Below are 19,292 nucleotides of genomic sequence, written 5' to 3'. Positions count from 1 at the left end.
CACATGTTTCTGGCCAAAACCAACTGATTCTGCACGTAGTCAGGAATAACTCAGGCACAGCTTGACATTTGGCACAGACTGAGAAGATATTGGATTTATAATTGAATTAGTGAGGAGAAAAATAAGTTTTTGCTGAAACATAATGACTTAGAGCAGAGGTGCCATTTCCTCCATACTTGAGATTTTTTGAAAATGTTGTTCATTTTGCTGTCTTGGTTCCACATACCTGAAAGTTGTTGTGCCCTCATTAATCTTCTGCCTCTTTGTTTTATTTTATGTTCGTGTTCATTTTTATGCTTTACTCCACTGCAAAGTGGGAAATTTATGACTCTTCAGGCCAATATATCACTGAGTTTCATGCTTTCTTGCTCCACTTACATACATATATGTAATTGCATGATCTTTATCTGTGGAAAAGAAAGTGATTTATTTCCATCTAAGCGATAAAAATGACCTTAAACAGCAGATATCTTGAAAAATGTGTTTTTTAAGACACTTTACCTTAGCTGGAGTTCTGCATGTTGGACGACGAGATGCTTCTTGGATCCGTCCACCGGGTTCTGTTATCAGTTTGAGAAACGTTTGACATATTTATCACTTTAAGCTGAGATCAAGACCTTGGCTTTGACTAGGCCCTCAACTCTCTTTATCCTAAGCCTTGTTGAATTATTAGCTTGTCTGTGGTGGACACACTTCTGCTAATTGAACTTTTAACGCTTTAGATAACTTTGAAAACTTTAAGCACACTTAGCTTCACTGAAATATATTTTTACAGATAAATTTATGGCTCTAATTTATTTAACGAAACTTTCAGCTTAATGAACATCTGTGTTAAAGTTTAGGCTAAGAAATCTTCAGGTAGTTCAGCTCTTATTTTGAAGTGAGGGAAGACGGTCTGCACAAGTTCTGTTAGTTTCAACTAAATAACATTTTGGTATAGCATTAGCCTTAGCGTAAGCTAAATACTATGGTGGTACAGTGCTTTTGCATTAGCTTCTACTAAATACCATATTTGCATAGAGCTTAGCATTAGGCCTGTCTTCTGCTAAATAATATATGGGCATAGCACTTTAGCATTAGCCTGGGCTTCCACTACCATATTTGGGTAATGCTTTAGCGTTAGCTTCAACTAAAGACCATATTGGTATAGTGCGTTAGCATTAGCATTAGCTGCTGCTTAGATCCTATGTTGTGATAGCCCACTACCTTCTCTTAAATACTGCTTTACCATGTTGGTGTAGCGCACCATTATTTATGGTTCGCGCTTTAGAATAAGCACAACAAACTTTTTAGCTAGCTGATATTGGGTCAGTTTTATTTCACAATATCCCGTCCCAGTAACAACTTTGCATAGAGTTAGCATAAACTGGTATTGGTTTGACCAGGTGCAGTAGCAACAGTAGCTAACTTCTGCTTCTCTTTAAACGAACCGATAGAAGACGCCGCTAAAGAGGCTCAGCTCCAAATTAGAAGGTGTACCGTCTATATTTATTCTTTGTTTGGGGTCTCATGTTCCAGCAGACGGCGTGTCCACCTCTCAGCGACCTGCAGGGTTTGCTAACAGCTCCATTTATCTGCAGGCATGGTGTCTGGCTGGGAGCCCTCACCTGGCTGGGCCCTTCAGCAGCGGCCTTATTATTCCCCTCTTGGTCCCACCGTGTAATTTGATCAAGTTATTCATAACATTTCAGCTGACGCCTCTCCCCAGAGTTAGCGTGACATTGATATTTGCAGAGGATAAATGCATTATGGGATGGCCCCACTGCTAGGAAATTGAGCATTAATATTTGCTCTTGATGTGACGTATATAAACAGACAGATTTGCCGGCTCTTGGCTCCTCTACTGACGTCCCCCACTGGGACGGGGGTGAGGTGGCTGGATATTGGAGAGACGTGGAGACGGGGTAATAATAATAACGATTCATGCTTGTGTTTTTATCTGTCGGGAAGAAAGCCCGCTGCTTCTCGTCTCGGCAGTTTTCTCCTCGGTGAGGCGGTTGGCAGGTATCAGCGGGGCCCCGGTGCCGCATCAGTCGTCACGTTTGGGCTAATTTTCGCTCACAAAGCATGCAGATGCAGGCGAAGAGGGAAAACGCAGATAAAAGGAGCAGGCTCTGTTTTCCTCCTCAGAACACCAAAACCTGAGGCGGAGAATGGATTTCATTCTGAGCTGGAGAATTTCAACTCTCCATGAATTCATTCATACACAGCAATGAGTCCAAAAACATCCCCCATACACAGAAGTCACAGCGAACAGAGACGCCTCAGGGGGGCGCTGTGGAGGATCTGCCCCGCAAACATGGACGTTTGGCTCTGAGGTCTAATGGTGGGAAACTCAACTTTCATGCAAAGCAACTCAAAAAGTGTCAGTTTATCAATCCACCTGCAACTATTGTTGGCAGATGTTTTTTCCTAACTTCTGGAAGCTCTAAAAGTGTTTTGACTAGTTTAACTTTTGAAATAAAATAACAGGTTTTCTACTCACCAATGTCAGTCTCATGTAGCAACTTCCTGCCTGTACCTGCAGGTCACTGTGTGTCTCAAACCTGTATAAGAGGAAGTCAGTAAAATAGTTCAATAAGGAAATATGATGAATCGTACATGTCCTCTAAAGGGTTTTCTACTGATGTATAATCAGAGTTTTATCCCTGCATGCATCTTTTAGTTAAAAAAAGTAAATGTAAACCAGCATTTCATGTAATAATTCATAAATATTTTGCAGTAGGGAAGTCCAAGGATTCAGATGGATGCACTGATTCTGCAGGGAAAATTTTGATTTGGGATTGAACAGGTTAATAGAGTCATGGTGAGGATTTGGGTTTCCTGTGTCGTTTTGTTCATCCATTGATTGATCCGGCTGTTTCCCCTGATTACCTTCCCTGTGTATTTATACCCACCTGTGTCTGTTTCCTGGTCGTGTCTTTACTGTCGTGCTTTTGCTTACCAGACGCTGCCAGTGTTGGAGTTTTGGTTTTGCTCATCTGTGCCGTCTGGATCTCTTGGGTTCTGTCGATTTGTCATTAAACCATCATCCTCCACCGAACCCGACTCCTGCTGCGTCCGTCCTCACCTCTTCAAACCCCGATTCATGACATTTATCCTGCTGCTTATGCAGCTGAAAATGTAACAACTGTTGTCATGTTGGTCCCCAATCCAACTGAATCTGCCGAACCAGCTGGGATTTTGCTTTTATCTTTTATTTTTGCTAGCTTTGAAAGCTTCAGATAAATTCAAAACTGCTGATTTACTGCAAAGTTTTAGATGAGTAAAATTCATCATCTGTGTTGAAATTTTATTGATTATTGAATTGTTCAGATATGTCTATATTTATGCTCTTATTTTGAAGTGGGTGAAGACTTTTTAATTATCTTTTATTTGTATCGTTTCAGATGAGAAATAAATTGTATAAAAACTATTTTCAATCTAAATGAGGAAAGGTTGTGAAAACACTCTTCTAGTTATAAACATGCTGCAAATGCTAGAAAATAAATTACTATTGTGATTGGGCTTATTTTGAAAAAAAGTTGAGATAAATTAAAAAGACAAAGAGGAATTTTGTCATTATTTGTTTCCTCTAAATGTGTTCACCTTCTTATTCCTGTAATCAGATGGATCTTCTTTGTTTCTCACCGTTATAGAAATATAAGAACCTCCCTGATGTTTATGCTCTTTACCTGCTGATGTCAAATCAGAAAACTGGGTTTCTGTGGCACCAGCCGAGGGCTTTGATTGCTGCCTGAGAGTTTGTTGCTTTTTTGACATTTTTCTGACACGTGACAAAGAAAAAAAGAACAGCTAAGTCCTTTTGTCTTTCCTGTGATTACTGTCACGGCTTTTCATGCTGGCATGTTTTATTCAGCCTCTCGTATCGACTTGTGCGCATGTTGGACTCGTGCTTTTGTTTTACGCTCCTGATTGTTTTGACTACGGATAAAAAAGACGTGATTGTTTTCTTTTGCATAATGTCACGACTTCTCGTTTAGAAAAATGAGGACAAAAAAAACTCCCCCAAATTGAGCGGTTTTATGTGTTCAGGGCCTGTGAGTGAAGTGTCGTCGCTCTTTGTGCTCAAATGTCGCTGCAAAGAGACGGAGAGCACTTTTTATGGAACAAAAACTGTAATTTCACCCACTGTGGGATTGTGTAAGGTTAATTACTGAGGATGAAAAACACCTGAAACTGTTCATGTGACGAGTTCATGTCCCTCTCACAACAACTAAATATTTCTCCCTCCAGTCATTTTTCTACTGCTTCCCAAAATAATCCGTTCCACTGGATTCATAGGAGAAAATCTATTTGGCTAAAACTCCACTCCGGGTTTTCCTAGTTACCAAAAACAACTCTAACACTTCCTGCTCCAAGCATAAAAACAAAGTAAATTGCGAGTGCATGATGTTGAAAACTGGACAGTAAAACATATTTGTAAGTAAGCCCTAATTTACTGCATTTTTCTAATGTAATGTTTGCTGAAGCAGAGTAAAGTATTATTTGAATTGTCTTTAGTTTTTTTTTGCAGAGCGACAAATATTAAAGTATTAAAATGGCAGTAAACTACAGCAGTCTTTCACGTAGCATAGCCAAGACTAATTTATAATTTATGTTCCAAACTGGGCATTTCAGTTATATATTACTGTAATAAAGACACAGAATACAGTGAAAAATTAAGAAATGATGCCTTTAAATCACAAAGATTTTGATTTAAAATCTGAAAAACAATGAAAGGATACACAACTAAACCAACGCTCTATTTCCTGATAAACACAAGATGTTACTGAACCTACTAAAAGCAGAAAGCATGATTTCAACACATTTCTTATTTAATAACTAGGCAGTAAATGCTCAGATAAATCTGAAACTGCAGGGGGAAGTGAGTTGTATGATTGCAGGCACATTAATTTCTTTATAAATACAGCAGGTGAGTAATTATTCAGGAACAAACGGAGAAAACTCGCAGATTGTGGAGAATGATGAGCCGGCCTCCTGCAGTTACTCGTAATACGTCTCGTAAATGAGCAAAAACTAGTAAAAAAAGTCCCTGCTTTGTTTTCCTGCTTTCTTCCTAAAGGTTGTGGTGATGCAAAATGATAACAGACAGAAAGTACACCCCACTTTAAGTTTTAGGATGAAATGACTTTATTCTCACAACATTGTGAATTAATTTTTTACGGCTTTATTCCTATAATATTCTGACTTTATTCTAATCATTTTATCATTTTATTTTCTTAGCGTGGTCCTAATACTCTGTCGTATGATCTAAACTAGATTCTAAACTCTTTATTGCAAAAACCGAAACTATTTCAAGCTCCTGTAAAAACATTTTTTTTTTTTTTTTGTGAAATTATGGAAATTGTAATTTTGCCATTTCCATCGTTTCTGATGCGATACTTTAAATTAACATAAATAACATTTCTGGAAACACAGCAAATTATTTCTGTATTAGCACACATTAGGTTTAGTGTCAAAGAAGTTTAAATTTGTATCAAATCCAGTCAAAGTTCATTTATCGAGCACATTTACAGCAACCTCAGCTGACCAAAATGCTTCTCAACATCACAGGTACATAAATGATTAAAAGAAGAAATAAAAGTCCAATAATAAAAAATAATAATAATATTTGGCAGTACCAAAATTATATAAATAAAAACCAGTTTTCCAAAATTTGATTCAATTAAATACTAAGTACAAAATTTTGTGTGTAAAAATGAACTGAATCATTTAAACAAACGTTTCTATAATTTCTATAATAATGTATAATTATTAGAGCACTTGGTCCAAGTCAAAGCAGTTTGAATGATAGGATCGTTTGTCTCTGCTAGACCAGAACTATTGATGGAAACATTGTCTTTCATTAAATCAATTAAATGAAACGCGTTAATTAGCAGTGGGAGATATTTACGATCCATGGTTTAATCAACCCTGATGTAATCATTTCAGATGTTTTGACAGATTATTGATCACTAAAACTGCCTACATGAGATTTAATTATTCAACTCAGTTTTCCCTGAATTTCCTGATCTGAATGGACATTTTTTTTTCGTTTGCACCTTCAGCTGGTTGATATCGTTTTAGATGACTTACTTCAACATCTGGAATTTGCAGTTAGGAGCTCCATACTAATTCATGGGAGCAGAAATCTCCCACATGTTGGTCAGGGACGGCTTTCAACTCCATCATTAAATACCAGCAAGGTGGAAAAGTCATGTGTGCTCCCTCCTCCTGAACCAGGAACCTCGTAACCGCAGCGGTTCCTCTCAGGGGCGGCAGGTGACCTCATCAGCAGGATCCTGTCGTCTCGGTCCAGCAACACCTCGTGAACCGGTTCCCACATCCGTCCGGCAGGTCGCCTCCGAACTGGACGGCTCTGCTCCGCATCCGTCGGCACCTTGAGGCGGATTTAACGGATCGACTGAGACTAACGGGCAACTGTGCAAAAATGTTAGACCACCCTAATCTTCCCATTCAGGGGAAAAGTATAAAAGATAAATAGGAAATGCTGATTTCAAGCAATTATTTCATTTATTAGACAAATGGCTTTTCCAACCAACCTTAGCCTGTGTAACCGAGCCGTTTTGGTCCAAAGAGGCATTAAAAGAAGCAGGAAACCAGCGCTGCTAATGCACTAAGCTAATTTCAGCTTCATGCTTTAGCAATTTTGTTATCTCTGAATAACTTATATGACTACTTTAAGTGGCTGTTTTGTAAACTCACAGTTGAACAATGTTTGAGATATGAAGTGAGAACTCTGTAGTAGTGGGGCTAATTTTTATCTTAGCTCTTTTTGCTAACTTTGAAAATGTGCAGCTACTCCTAAGTTATTTTCCCTGGATAAATTATTATCCATAAATTAATTTCAATTGCTTATATATGTCCTCTAAACTTACAATTGAATAAAGTTTAACATCTCCAGTGGTGGAAACACTTTCACTAATGTGCTAATAGCAAAGATAATTATTTTTAGTGTGTTAGCTGTTTGCTAACTGAAAATATTTAGTGCACTTTGCCTAACTTAATTTGTCTGGATAAATTCTAAATGCTAATTCACTTGGTTGTTTTAAAAACTTTCAGTTGAAAAAGTCTGCTAATATAAAATAGAGGAGCTAACTTTTCATTTAACGCATTAGCGCTTTTGCTAGCTTTGAAAATTTTACTGAATAATTTCTAAAATGCTAATTTACATGTCTGTTTTGTTAAGTTGAATAAAGGTCAACATCTGTGTTGGAGTTTTTATCTACTGGATAAAAACTTTTATCTACAGTAGAATTTTTATCTACTGTTAAAAATTCATCACAATTCATTACATCACATAAAATCACAAGTTTTATTCATCAACTTGTGATGAATAAAAATTCATCACAAGTTAGACATTTATATTCATGCTCTTATTTTGAAGGGGTGACAACTGTTTACATGGCAGTTCCATTTTCTCACCTCACATTCTCTCTTTTTTCCTCAATAACTTTAGTTAAAACAAAAAACATACAGGAACAATATAAAACAGGATAGGAGAACAAGCCTTTCTCCTAGGAAACTGTCTCCTGAGGATTGGAAAAGCTCAGTTTAAGGTTCAAATGATAAATTATTGAACCAAAGTTATGTGAAATGATCTGACACTAACCTGATAAATCAGTGAGAAAACCAAAGTGTAAGAAACGCTCTGAAAAGACCTGCAGAAAGCTGAAAAAGGACTGAAAGTAGCTGCTTGGAAGGAGGATTTAATTAAAAAGCAAGAAATGAGCTCTGATTTCCTTCTCCTTCCAGTGCCACTGTTCATTTGGACTGTGGGGTTGATGCGTGAGTGGATAGGATTTGGATTTCCTCTCCAGAGTTTCCCTCATCCTGCAGCTCCCACTGAGCTGGAAACAGCAGCTGTTTCACATGCAATCCATCATCATGTCAAACCGTCTACATCTACGTCTTCGCCTGGTTTCAGTGCATGAACACAAACCCAGAATCATCCAATATTTGGACAATGTCATGAAAATTGTTCCTCCACTGTCTGTTTCCTTGAAAGCTTTACAGGTCTGGGTTTATCAGACGCCGTCGTCACTTCCACACGGCGCTTCAACAGGAAACGTGCAGCTGGGCGTGCAGGAGGGTCTCCAAGGTGCATTTCTGTCCCTATCTGCTTCTTGTGTGCATTAGAAAGCATTTGTTTAAGGAGAAGTGATGGAGATTAAAGAGCTTTTTGGGGTTTTTAAGGATTTGTGCCCATAAAATCCACATGGATATAGTTTCACCTTGAAAAGTCCTTCTGTAGTTAGTTTTTCATCCTCATATCTATTAAATTATCTTCTTTTTGACCCACTGAGTTTCTCTTTTATCCTTCTGATTACTGGCCAGCATAGTTTCAAGTTTGAGATTTCCAGGTGTTTATTTCCGGACGTCCAGCTTTGCCTGTGAATTTCAGCCTCTCTGTGGTGTTTGGGTTCATTGTCTTGTTGAGTGAAGCAGCTTTCAGCTTCTATGCACCACAAATCTGGAACAAACTCCCAGAAAACTGCAAACTAAGTCCCTTTAAATCTTGACTAAAAAGTCACCTGCTTAGAGTTGATTTGAATCATAATAAATGGATCATTGATCATTGATCGGTGTATTGGTGATATGATGACGATACTTGACAACATGGTTTCTCAATTGGTGACGAGGTTTTTCAGACTTTACTTTGTGTTTTATGATATAAAACACTTTGAACTGCTGTGTTACTGAAATGTGCTTTACAAATGATTGATTGATTGATTGATTGATTGATTGATTGATTGATTAAAGTGACAGTTTTCAGACAAATGGACTCACATTTGACTGGAGCAGTGAAAACTGATCTATTCTCGGTCCTGTGGCTACAAGGAACTTCGACTCTTCACACCTTCACCAACATGATGGACAGTTGGTTTCTGTATTCAGGGTTTTAGTTGTTGTATTATTGTTTTTGCTCACCAAAAAACAACACAAAAACTTCTCAAGAAGACTGAGCTCAACGTCTTTCTTCACAAAATGTAAACAAAAATGGAGTGGTGTCAAGATGGCAGGATTTCTCTCTTGTCTCTGGTAAAAGACGACGAGCCATTTCTCCGGCTGTATTCAAACCGCACCACAGTTCACTGCAACCAAACTGAGACCGAGGTTTGTAGGCAGACCAGAATTAGCATTTTTGGTTCGATTTCACTTTCACACCTCCTTAAACGAACTGGACTTTCTAGACAAACGGACTGGAGTTGGATTAAAGTGACCAGACAGGTTTATTAGCTCTACATCTACAGTCTTCCTTATCTCCACTCTCTAGGGTTCAGCCAATAAACGCCAATGAAATTAAATGGCACTCTTGGATTGGCTGCTTTCCAAACTCCAGCCAATCGCCAAATAGCATCAAGCTGAAGAATTTCAGCTTCCCAAACTGCATTTTAGATGGAAAGAAACATGAATAGGTGAATTTTATGTGATTAATCTGAAGTTACATTCCACAGAAAATCTATAAGTAGGTGAATCTGTGAATATTGAACTGGAAAAAGATTTTACTATAAAATAAATGTAGGCTTGTCTTGGGATTTGAAGCCTTCAACACTTTCACAAAGCATCCAGTGAACACCTTCCCTGCTCAGGTTTTCAGTGATTTATGCGAATACGTCAGTTTGTGAGTTACATCACAGGAGTGACCATCTCCACAGCTCTGGATGGAGGGATTGAGCCGCCGTAGGGGTCAGGCCTTAATAAGGTGACACTTTTCTCCAGCTCCACTTCTTCCCTCTGAGTAATTCCTTTTGATGTCACCCCTGGTTCTTCATGAGAACGGGGTGAGGTGACGCGCGGCGTCCGCAGGAATCCCAATGAGCCTCCGTGTTGCTTTCAGCTCCTTCCAGGAATCCAGATGAGAAGGAGGTGCAGAGCTTTCTGCAAACAAAACACCGGAGGCTCTCTGCTGCTCTGCTGCCTGAAATACAGCAGCTTTTACAACACACTCTGTGTGTTTTTACAGTTTGCATGTTTTTTATTAGTTAAATCAAAGCAGCCAGAAAATGGAGCTTATTTGTGTATCACATTTCAGCAACAAGGCAGTCCGAAGTGCTTCACATAAACCATAAAAAGATTTTACATTTTATTGGCTAAGAAAGAAAAAACAAACTACAATTTATGATGTTACACTAATTATTAATAAACAACATTGATTTAAAGGAACTCACTGCTTCTGGAAGTTTGTTCCAGATTATTAGGAGCATAAAAACTGAATTCTGATTCTCCATGTTTGGTTCTGACTGTTTTGAGACCAGAACCAGAACCTGAGAGGTCTGGAAGGTTGATACAACAGCAAATCTTTAATGTATTGTGGTGCTAAAATGTTCATTGATTTATAATCTAACAACATTATTTTAAAGTCTATTCTCTGAGCTACAGGAATCCAGTGGAAAGACTTTAGAACTGGTTTTAGTTTTAGTTTTCTATCTTCCAGGTTTTAGTGAGAACTCCAGCAGCAGCTCTGGATCAGCTGCAGCTGGTGGATTGAATTTATTAGTCAGACGCTGTTGCAGTAATCAATGCGACTAAAGATAAACGCATGGATGAGTTTCTCTAGATCCTGCTGAGACACTAGTCCTCTAATCCTACAGATGTTCTTCAGGTGGTAGAAGGCTGAATTTGTAACTGTGTTTATGTGACTCTGAAGGTTCAGTACTCAGATTTTGGGTGTGATTGTTGGTTTCTAGTTGTAAAACTGAAGCTGTGCATCAGATTGTTTCTCTTCAGGTCCAAAGATAATAACTTCAGTTTTGTTTCTGTTCAGGTGAAGAAAGTTTTGGCACATTGACACATTTATCTGTTTTAAGTTTAATGCTTGGATGGTACAGAGTTACCTGGTGACATTGTAATGTAGAGCTGTGTATCATCTGCATAGCCAGGCTAGCCAATCATATTATTTCCTATAACTTGAACTAGCAGGATCATGTAGATATTAAATAACAGGAGCCTAAACACTGAGCCTTGGGGTGCTCCACATGTGATTCCTGTCAACTCAGATGAGAAGTTACTAATTGACACAAAGAGGTTTCTGTTTGAATCAGTCAGGACTGGTCTCAGTCTCGTGGTTCATTTAGATGCAAATTTTTAAACAAACTATATTTGGTTCCCAAGAAATGAACTGTTTGGAAATGATCTTAAAGCTGATACCACCCACTTATGCTCCAGATGTTTGATAGCAACAGATGCTAAAGATTAGTCAATATGTGGATTAATTAGCATCAGTTGGGTTGTAGCTCATGAAACCTGGACCACAGTTTCTCCACAAACAGCTTTTCCAAATTAATCTTGTTTTTGTTTCTGGAGAGGAAATAAAAAGTTGTGGGAAAGTTTCTCTCATTAAGCAACAGCCTTAGTTTATGGCTCCCCAGCGCCTATTTGAACATGTTTGAGCAGAACCACGCCTTAGTGAACGCTCCTGTTATCTGTCCTCCACCCTCAGCATGAGAAGCAGGAGGTTTGATAAATACGACCTACGAAGCTGCAGCAAAACTGTTCAACTCACTTGACAGCGTTGTCAATACTCAAATAATAAACTGCGTGACATTTATCTGGCTCATGACTGGCTAGCATGGCTAAAACAAACATGTCCGTCCTGCAGGAGCAGCAGACGGTTGGTGGGGTTATCTCAGCCCAGCAGATGACTTTCATTAGCACCGCAGGTCTTTGCCAATTTCCCACACATGATGATCATCAGATACTCAAACAAATCCACATTTCTGTCCTGGCAGATACAGCAAGGCAGCACAACCATGGATGGGAGACGAAACTGCAGAACATTCAGACTGAAGGAACCTCCTCAAAATGAATGCAAAAGTAAAAAATCAGAAGATATTCTACATTATGGGCTCTCTGTGAAGGTTACTTACTACGTTCAATGGGATGTGTGACCTTCTGCTACAGAGAAAACATTACTAATACATGGTAGAATAGCAAATATTAATAGCAAGGTGAGGAAGCTTTTATCATACAAAGAGGCCAATAATAAGCTGTGATGAAACCAGAGTTTAGCTTAAACACGAAGCCAGTAATGCAAGGTAAGAATGCAATAGTGGCATTATTTAATTTAATCTGCTTTATTCAAGGAAGAACAACTAAAAAAGCTTCAGCAGTTAAAACTGGATTAAAGCTTTTTACTTTTACCTGCTGGTTGTTTTAAAATCCATTAAGTTTAAGTCAGTTCAGGTTTTCACACGTCCTTATAAAGTCTAACAAATATATTTTTTTAATATGTTAATCACAGGCATGGCTGGAAGATTTCATCTTGTATTTTCTAAGTAACTTTTTTTTTCATTCTGTGACTGAGGATATTGAGGCTACCGCTAACTAGCTGCTAATATACTTTAGCTAGCTCCCATCTCACGCTGTATGGAGAGCTGTTCAGTTCAAAATTAAATGTCGTTATTTATAAATAACTTCTAAATACTCAAATAAATAAATATCTCCATGAAATAAAATAAAAATTAAAAATAAATATTGAGCTCAGTTTGTAAATCACAGTTCTATTTATATTTTTAATTAATTTACTTATTTCAGGATTTATTTATGTTGTATATTTTAGTGATGTCCAAACTGTTTCCTCTGTGGGCCAAAACCAGCCAGTGGAGATATTTTTCCAATTAAAAATGTTAATTATATTGTAAACCCTTAATTTTTGTGGTTTAAACAAACAATATTATGAATTAAATGCTAAATGATAGAAACATCTCCAACCTATAAAACTTTCCACAGACAAAATTATCTAAAAATACTGAGACCTTTCTGCTGGCCTTTCAGAAAAAACACAAATAACCTCATCAGTTTTAAGCAAATAAAGCAAAACTAGTTTAATATTTTATCTTTTCCTTGAATCTCCTGCATGTAGAAACCTCCATTTCTTCTAATCCATTTATCTCTGTAATGAGTCTGAAAAGGACACAGAGTTCAAAGCACAATGAACAGCCACAACCTTCTCCTCCAAATTAATTTTCTTGTTAGTGAGGCCTGAACAAAAGGGGGCAGAAAAGGAGAAATGAGAAATTCAGACCCTCCAGGAGGAGAATCATTTCTCTTCCCAAATAGCCTCTCCAGATGCAACAAGTGCGGCGCTCTGAGAGGCCTCTTCAAACCCTATTTTGTGCTGCGTTGTAGCATCTGCTGCATCTCGCGGGGCCAAGAGGAGCTCTCCTGGTTTACCTTGGAGATAATGAGCTGCACCTCGTCGTAATTAGCCTGACATTTAATGTGCGAGGCGCAAAACCTCCACAATGGCAAGTTGGGGTGAGTAGTTATTTACAAGATTACAGTGATGGAGTCCTGCAGAAAACATCCTGTGGCGCTAAGAGGTCTGCTTCAGTCCGACGGGGAGGAATAATTATTTATCTTTTAGCAAAAAATGACTTTAAAAAGAGACATAAATGTAACCAGGTTTTATTTTAACATTATAGATGTGAAGTTTGTCAAAATGTGTTTAGTTATTCTTCAAGGTTATTTTGTGTAATCAAGAATTTCTATTGGTGCTTCTGCTGCTCCTGACAGTTGGCGGTTACCATAGCAACAGATAGCTGTCAGCTCCGCCCCCTTTTTTCTGTTGCCATTGGTAACTGTGCTATGTATTATAATCAGGTCTGTGTTTCCTTACATATATATATATATATATATATATATATATATATATATATATATATATATATATATATATATATATATATATATATATATATATAATTTATTTTTTTCAACTCATTTCTCATTTTTAGCGACTCATGAGTGTCTCAATGCAGACATTTTGTCAGCCTCTGTGAATTTGACGTCTTGTAGTTTTTCTGGCTCCAGCTCACCTGCGTCATCACCTGGCTGACCATTAATTATGCTGGCGACAAAACGGCGACATCACCAGGTGACAAGTAGTAAAAATAAACAATTATCTTAAGTAATTGTGAGTTTTTAATCACAAACCCTACAAATATTGTGTTAGAGCAACTGTGGATAGGACAAAATTAGTACATTTCTACCAAAAGCTTGAAAAGTTTAAAATTTGAAAGAAAAATTTTGGAAATTTTTAGATCAATCTCAGAAAATTTCTGGAGAAAACATCAAAATTTCAGAATTTTAAAAGTAGAAAAATTTAAACTTTTGAACATTTTCTGAGTTTCAAATCTGGAAATTAATTTCAGAAATGTTCTAAGAAAAAGCCAAAACTCTGAAATTGGGAGATTAATTTCTAAAATTTTCAACTTGGAAACTGTCTTGGAAGTTTCAAAAGTCAAAACTTCTCAACCTTTCATGTTTTTACAATATTTAACAATGTACTGCTTTATCTCATCTACAATGACTATAATATAACTTTTTGTGTTTGTGATGCATAAAAACATAATTGCTCAAAATATTTCATATCTTTTCTATGTTCTTTGCCTGCAGAGGTCACTAATTTTTTCGCCTGCTCAAAATTTCAGAGTTTTCGGTAGAAATTTACTTCTCCTTTTTTTCTATCTATAAATGGCCCAAATACGCCATCGCACAAACACCAGGAAAATTACAACAAATGTAGCCGAGCATGTCTTCAGTTATTCATGTAAGAGAAATGATTGATTGGTGGGAGAATGGTGGGCAGTTTTCAGGAAGAAATGATGAATAAAAAGTCTCTTTCATAATGATCTGGCATCTGGTTTTTAACCGTAACTGAATTCCTGGTGGTGCAAAATACTCATAGCTACACATTTTATATGGAGTGTTAAGGGAGTCTTCAGGTTTTTCTGTTTGGTAGGTGAACAGGTTAGCGATCTGGAAATGAGAGGGGAAATGTAGAGCTGGTGCCAACTTTAGGGCCTGCAGAGGAAACATTTTATTCCTATTATCCAAGGCGTCGTGCCCAAGTGAGCAATAATGGGCTGTTCTGTTGCTACACGCATTTAAGAGGTGGGATCAGAGATTCATCACTTCCACATGGCTGGACTCAGTGGATGTAGGTGGAGCAGAACAAAGATGGAGGGAAGTTAAAGTCAGATGTTGATGGATTTACTCAGACCTGTTCTTCTTTCACAATCTGCCCCAATAAGTTTGTTTTTTCAGAAAATATGCAAGTTATGAAATATTTGCAACCACATTTTATTGTGTGAACAATATATATACATGTTGTTATAAAATGTCTGGTAATAAATCTCTTCTCTGCCTGCAGAAGTACATTTAACATGGATATTGATTTTAGGAAAATCAATACAGAAATAAAAACTGCATCTAAATATTTGCTTGTGTGGATGAAAATGTGTAAACATCCACAGTTTTCCAGTTTTATCTCTACTGGTTCACACTATTAATATTTTAGAGATTACAGACATTAATCTGTGGAGGAAATTAACGATTAGGCTTATGGCAAAGAGGGCTTCCAATTTTAAGAAACAGTGGAAACATTGAAAAAAATATTGGGACGAGTAAAATAATACAAGAATATTAACAGAATAAATATGTAATAATTCCAGAAAAAGTGGTAGAAATGCCAGTAAAAAGTCATAATAATATGAGAATAAACTCATAATATTACCAAAATAAAGCTGTAATATTAGCACATGGAATTAGTCATTTTATAATAACTCGTGCCGTTAATTCCTACACAGAAATAATAAAACATTAAAATTAGGAATGCTGTGCAGTCATGATTTGGTAGAATGTAATTTAACACATCAATATCAAATTGTTGTTAGTTGCAGGATTTTGAAATGTTTTTCAAAACACAGGAACTTGATAACTATCATTATTAAAACAACTTTTTCCATTAATTTTCCAGCTTTCTTCTGGTATTTGTGTCTTTGCTCTGCTAATATTATGACTTTATTCTGACAATTTAAAAAAATAAAATAAAAATGTCTTAGTCTGGTCCTAATACTCTGTCGCAAAAATCTGAAATCAGAAATTTAACTCCAGGTTGAGCTAAATTTAAATGTTTGTGCATAAAACTGACGTGACGTTATCATAAAGATGAAGGAGTTTAATAAATGTCATTCGATAAATGTTGACATTTTTAATGCAAAGCTGCATTAAAAGTCCATTAAAGTGTCATTATTTACCCAATGACACTTGATGACGACGAACATCTATGAAGACGTTTTCATGTTTGTCAGTCTGACGCTCATCCCTTCTAACTACCAAATGTTTCTGAAGGAGGCCAGAGAGACTCGTTCCTGCTGAGGCCGTCCGTCTCAGTAGAAAACCTCTCCATGCTGATGCTCTTCCAGTCTGGAGACTCGTCCCTCTTTGGCCACTGATGCCACGCTTCTTCTCCGAGTCACGCTCATGACACCCTGAGTTCGCCTCCTGAATCACAGCCGCCACCAGGCGCCTCTCAGCCGGACGCCCCGTCACCCTGCATGTCCTGTTGAGGCCTCCGTCAGGCGTGACTGACGGACTGACAGGGCGACGCTGTTATGATTCCTGCCCGGCTGGTGGCCTCGCAGCTGGGCACCTCCAAGCCACACCTGGTGCCCTGAATGTCACGCCAGCCGGAGCTGCCATGAACACGGAGACATGCTAACAGCTAAAGGCTGTTCAATCTGGAGGCTTTTAAATGCATCTGTGGTTCCATCACAAATATGCTCAAATATGTGTCTATATTCTCCTAATGTCGAAAAACACAATTTCACAATTTCTATTTTTTTAATAAAAGTATGCAACTGTTATTTAAAAAAATCTTATTTTTACATATTTGTTAGAACTAAGGGTGCAGCGAATGCAGTTTTCTGGCCGACACCAATTTTTTTGTCCAAAATGTTGCTAAATATAGCAAAAATGAGTTGGCAACAGCGAGGAGATTGTTGTTAACTGTAAATGTGCAGACCTGACCTGTTGGCCGGTCACTGTCTCACAAGGCAGTAGCTGATTGTTAGACCTTTTACTGAGGCAGATCAGCTTCCATTACCGTTTGACTCAGTGCAAGAAGAAAGTGAACCACAGCAGCTGAAAATGTAAGAAATGCTACAGTTTTGGTCTCCAGTTGAACTGAGTCTCCCGGACTACCAGGTGAATTCATGCCAGTTTAATCAAACTGTATTTTGTTTGCTTAGAAAGTCCAGTTTGTTTGGGGAGGTGTGAACGTGGACCAAAACAGTGAACTACAAACCTCGGTCTCGGTTCGGTTGAAGTGAACACTGGTGTGGTTCAAACGCATGTGAACACCAAGTGGACTGAGATCGCTCCAAAACCAGGAAATGAACTATAGCGCAGGGCATTCTGGGTAAATACTACCAAACCAAACGCGAGCGTTATCCTAGCGCTAGCAGGAGAAATGGCTCTTGGTCTTTTGCAAAAACAAGAGAAATCCTACAACCACTAAAATCTGACAACACTCCATTTTTTGCGCTCTTTGTCTTCTTCAGACGTTTTTGTGTTGTTTCCTTAAGTGGTTCTTGGTGCAGCGCCTCTAGAGGCGAGGAGGGGAACAGCTTTTTCAAAGGATTTAGTTTCTTTGACTCAATGCAGTTAGAAAGTGAAACACAGCAGGAAAAGATGGAACAAATGTTTGGTCAACATTTAAACCAAATCTACCGAACTATCAGGGGTGAAATCACCATTAGCTGAATGTGTTTCATTTCTTTATGTGTATTGAAGTAAAGCTGTTCAAATCAAGCACCTATCGTGTTCAGATGTCTGTTTCTCTTCACCTGGTCGGTTTTGCCTAATTTCCCCTCTTACTTGCTGCCATATTGACAAAGTGAACAGCTTTATTGCTGCAGCCTTATGCCACAGCGCATGTTGGATCAAAAACAATTTCTGCACAAATGCAAAAGCTCCCTGACAGACAAACGAAACAAACAGAGCAAATTGCAAGCTGACCATCGAGTCCTCCCCGCATCATGTTCTCATAGCGCCAACATCCACCCGGGCCAAAGCCGCCTCGGCTGTGAGTTCATTAAATCTGGACGGGGAGAGACATGTTGGCAAATGTGGAACACGGTCACCTTGTTTATTGAGAGGAACAGTTGGCCGGAGTCGAAGTTTCTGGTGACTTCGCCCATCAGCGGCTAATCACAGAGCAGCTGATTGTACACCGAGAGACGAGGCCGAAGCCGTCAGACGGGCTTCAGACGCTGCCAATCTAATCACCTCGTCCACATGGCGGTTCGCTCGGCTCGGCTCACCTCGCCGAACACAAACACACACAAACACAGGGCGTCCAGAATGCGCCGGCCGGGCCCCATCTGGGGCAGAAGCCACCCTTACGCCCAGACACAGCCCAGTGGAGCGGGGCCCTCAGCAGCACCTGCTGCCTGGCTGGGGAACCATAATCACATTGTTCTGTGTCAAAGGCTTGTTTTCCCCCTGTGAGGTGAAACTTCACTCAGGCTTTGCTGCTCGGCCTCCTCGACTCCGTCCGCTGGGAGTTTCCCCTCACAGCTTCCTGTGTTTTATCCCACTAAAGGTTCTGTTGCTTCACGTCTGTTTTTAGGGCTGCAACTAAACGATATTTCAGAAATCAATTATTCTGAAGATTAATCAATTAATTGGACAAAAATGGTCAAATTTTGCAGATTATTTTCATAAAATCCCCCTAATAACTCAGTTCCTCTTTTTAAATGACTATTAGTTAAATATTTTCTTGAATTGCAATGAAAGATTACATTATAATTAATCCTATCAATTATTCTAACGATTAATCAATTAATCCGACAATATTGGACATGTTCCACAATTGTTTCAATAAAAAACACCACAAAAAAATGCAATTACTTTTATAAAGTGACAGTTTAATTTTTTCTAGGTCTGCAACTAAAAATTAATTTAGAAATTTATTATTCTATCAATTATACTGACGATTAATCAATTAATCAGACATACATTCCTCAGATTATTTTGTTTAAACACTGAAAAAACATTTATACAGTTAGAAATACATAAAAAATACAAATAAATTTTATTTTTGTATTATTCCCACTTAATTAAGGCAATATTATGACTATTATATTATTATGAATTTATAGTCCTATATTTATGACTTTAATGTTATTAAAAGACTTTATTGTCTTTTCACATTATTAAGATTTTTAACCTGGTAATATTCTGACTTTATTATCATTATTTTAATAAACCTACACAGCCCGGCCCTAATTCTTTATCGCATTGTTCCTATAATCTTATTAGCTTTGGCAGATTCAGCCATTTTGTTTTCTTTTATACCAGTAAAATGAACCAACGTTTTCTCAGCATCTGTTCTGTTCATGTGGCTCTAGATGTTCTTGTCAAATCATACCTCCAGGAGGAGGACTGGGTCTACGGGTCTACGGGTCTACGGGTCTACGGGTCTATGGGTCTATGGGTCT

Source organism: Poecilia latipinna, unplaced genomic scaffold (genome assembly GCF_001443285.1).
Source record: "Poecilia latipinna isolate Pla-1442-1.1 unplaced genomic scaffold, P_latipinna-1.0 Scaffold379, whole genome shotgun sequence".
Classification (NCBI taxonomy): Eukaryota; Metazoa; Chordata; class Actinopteri; order Cyprinodontiformes; family Poeciliidae; genus Poecilia; species Poecilia latipinna.
This window is presented reverse-complemented; position numbering follows the sequence as displayed.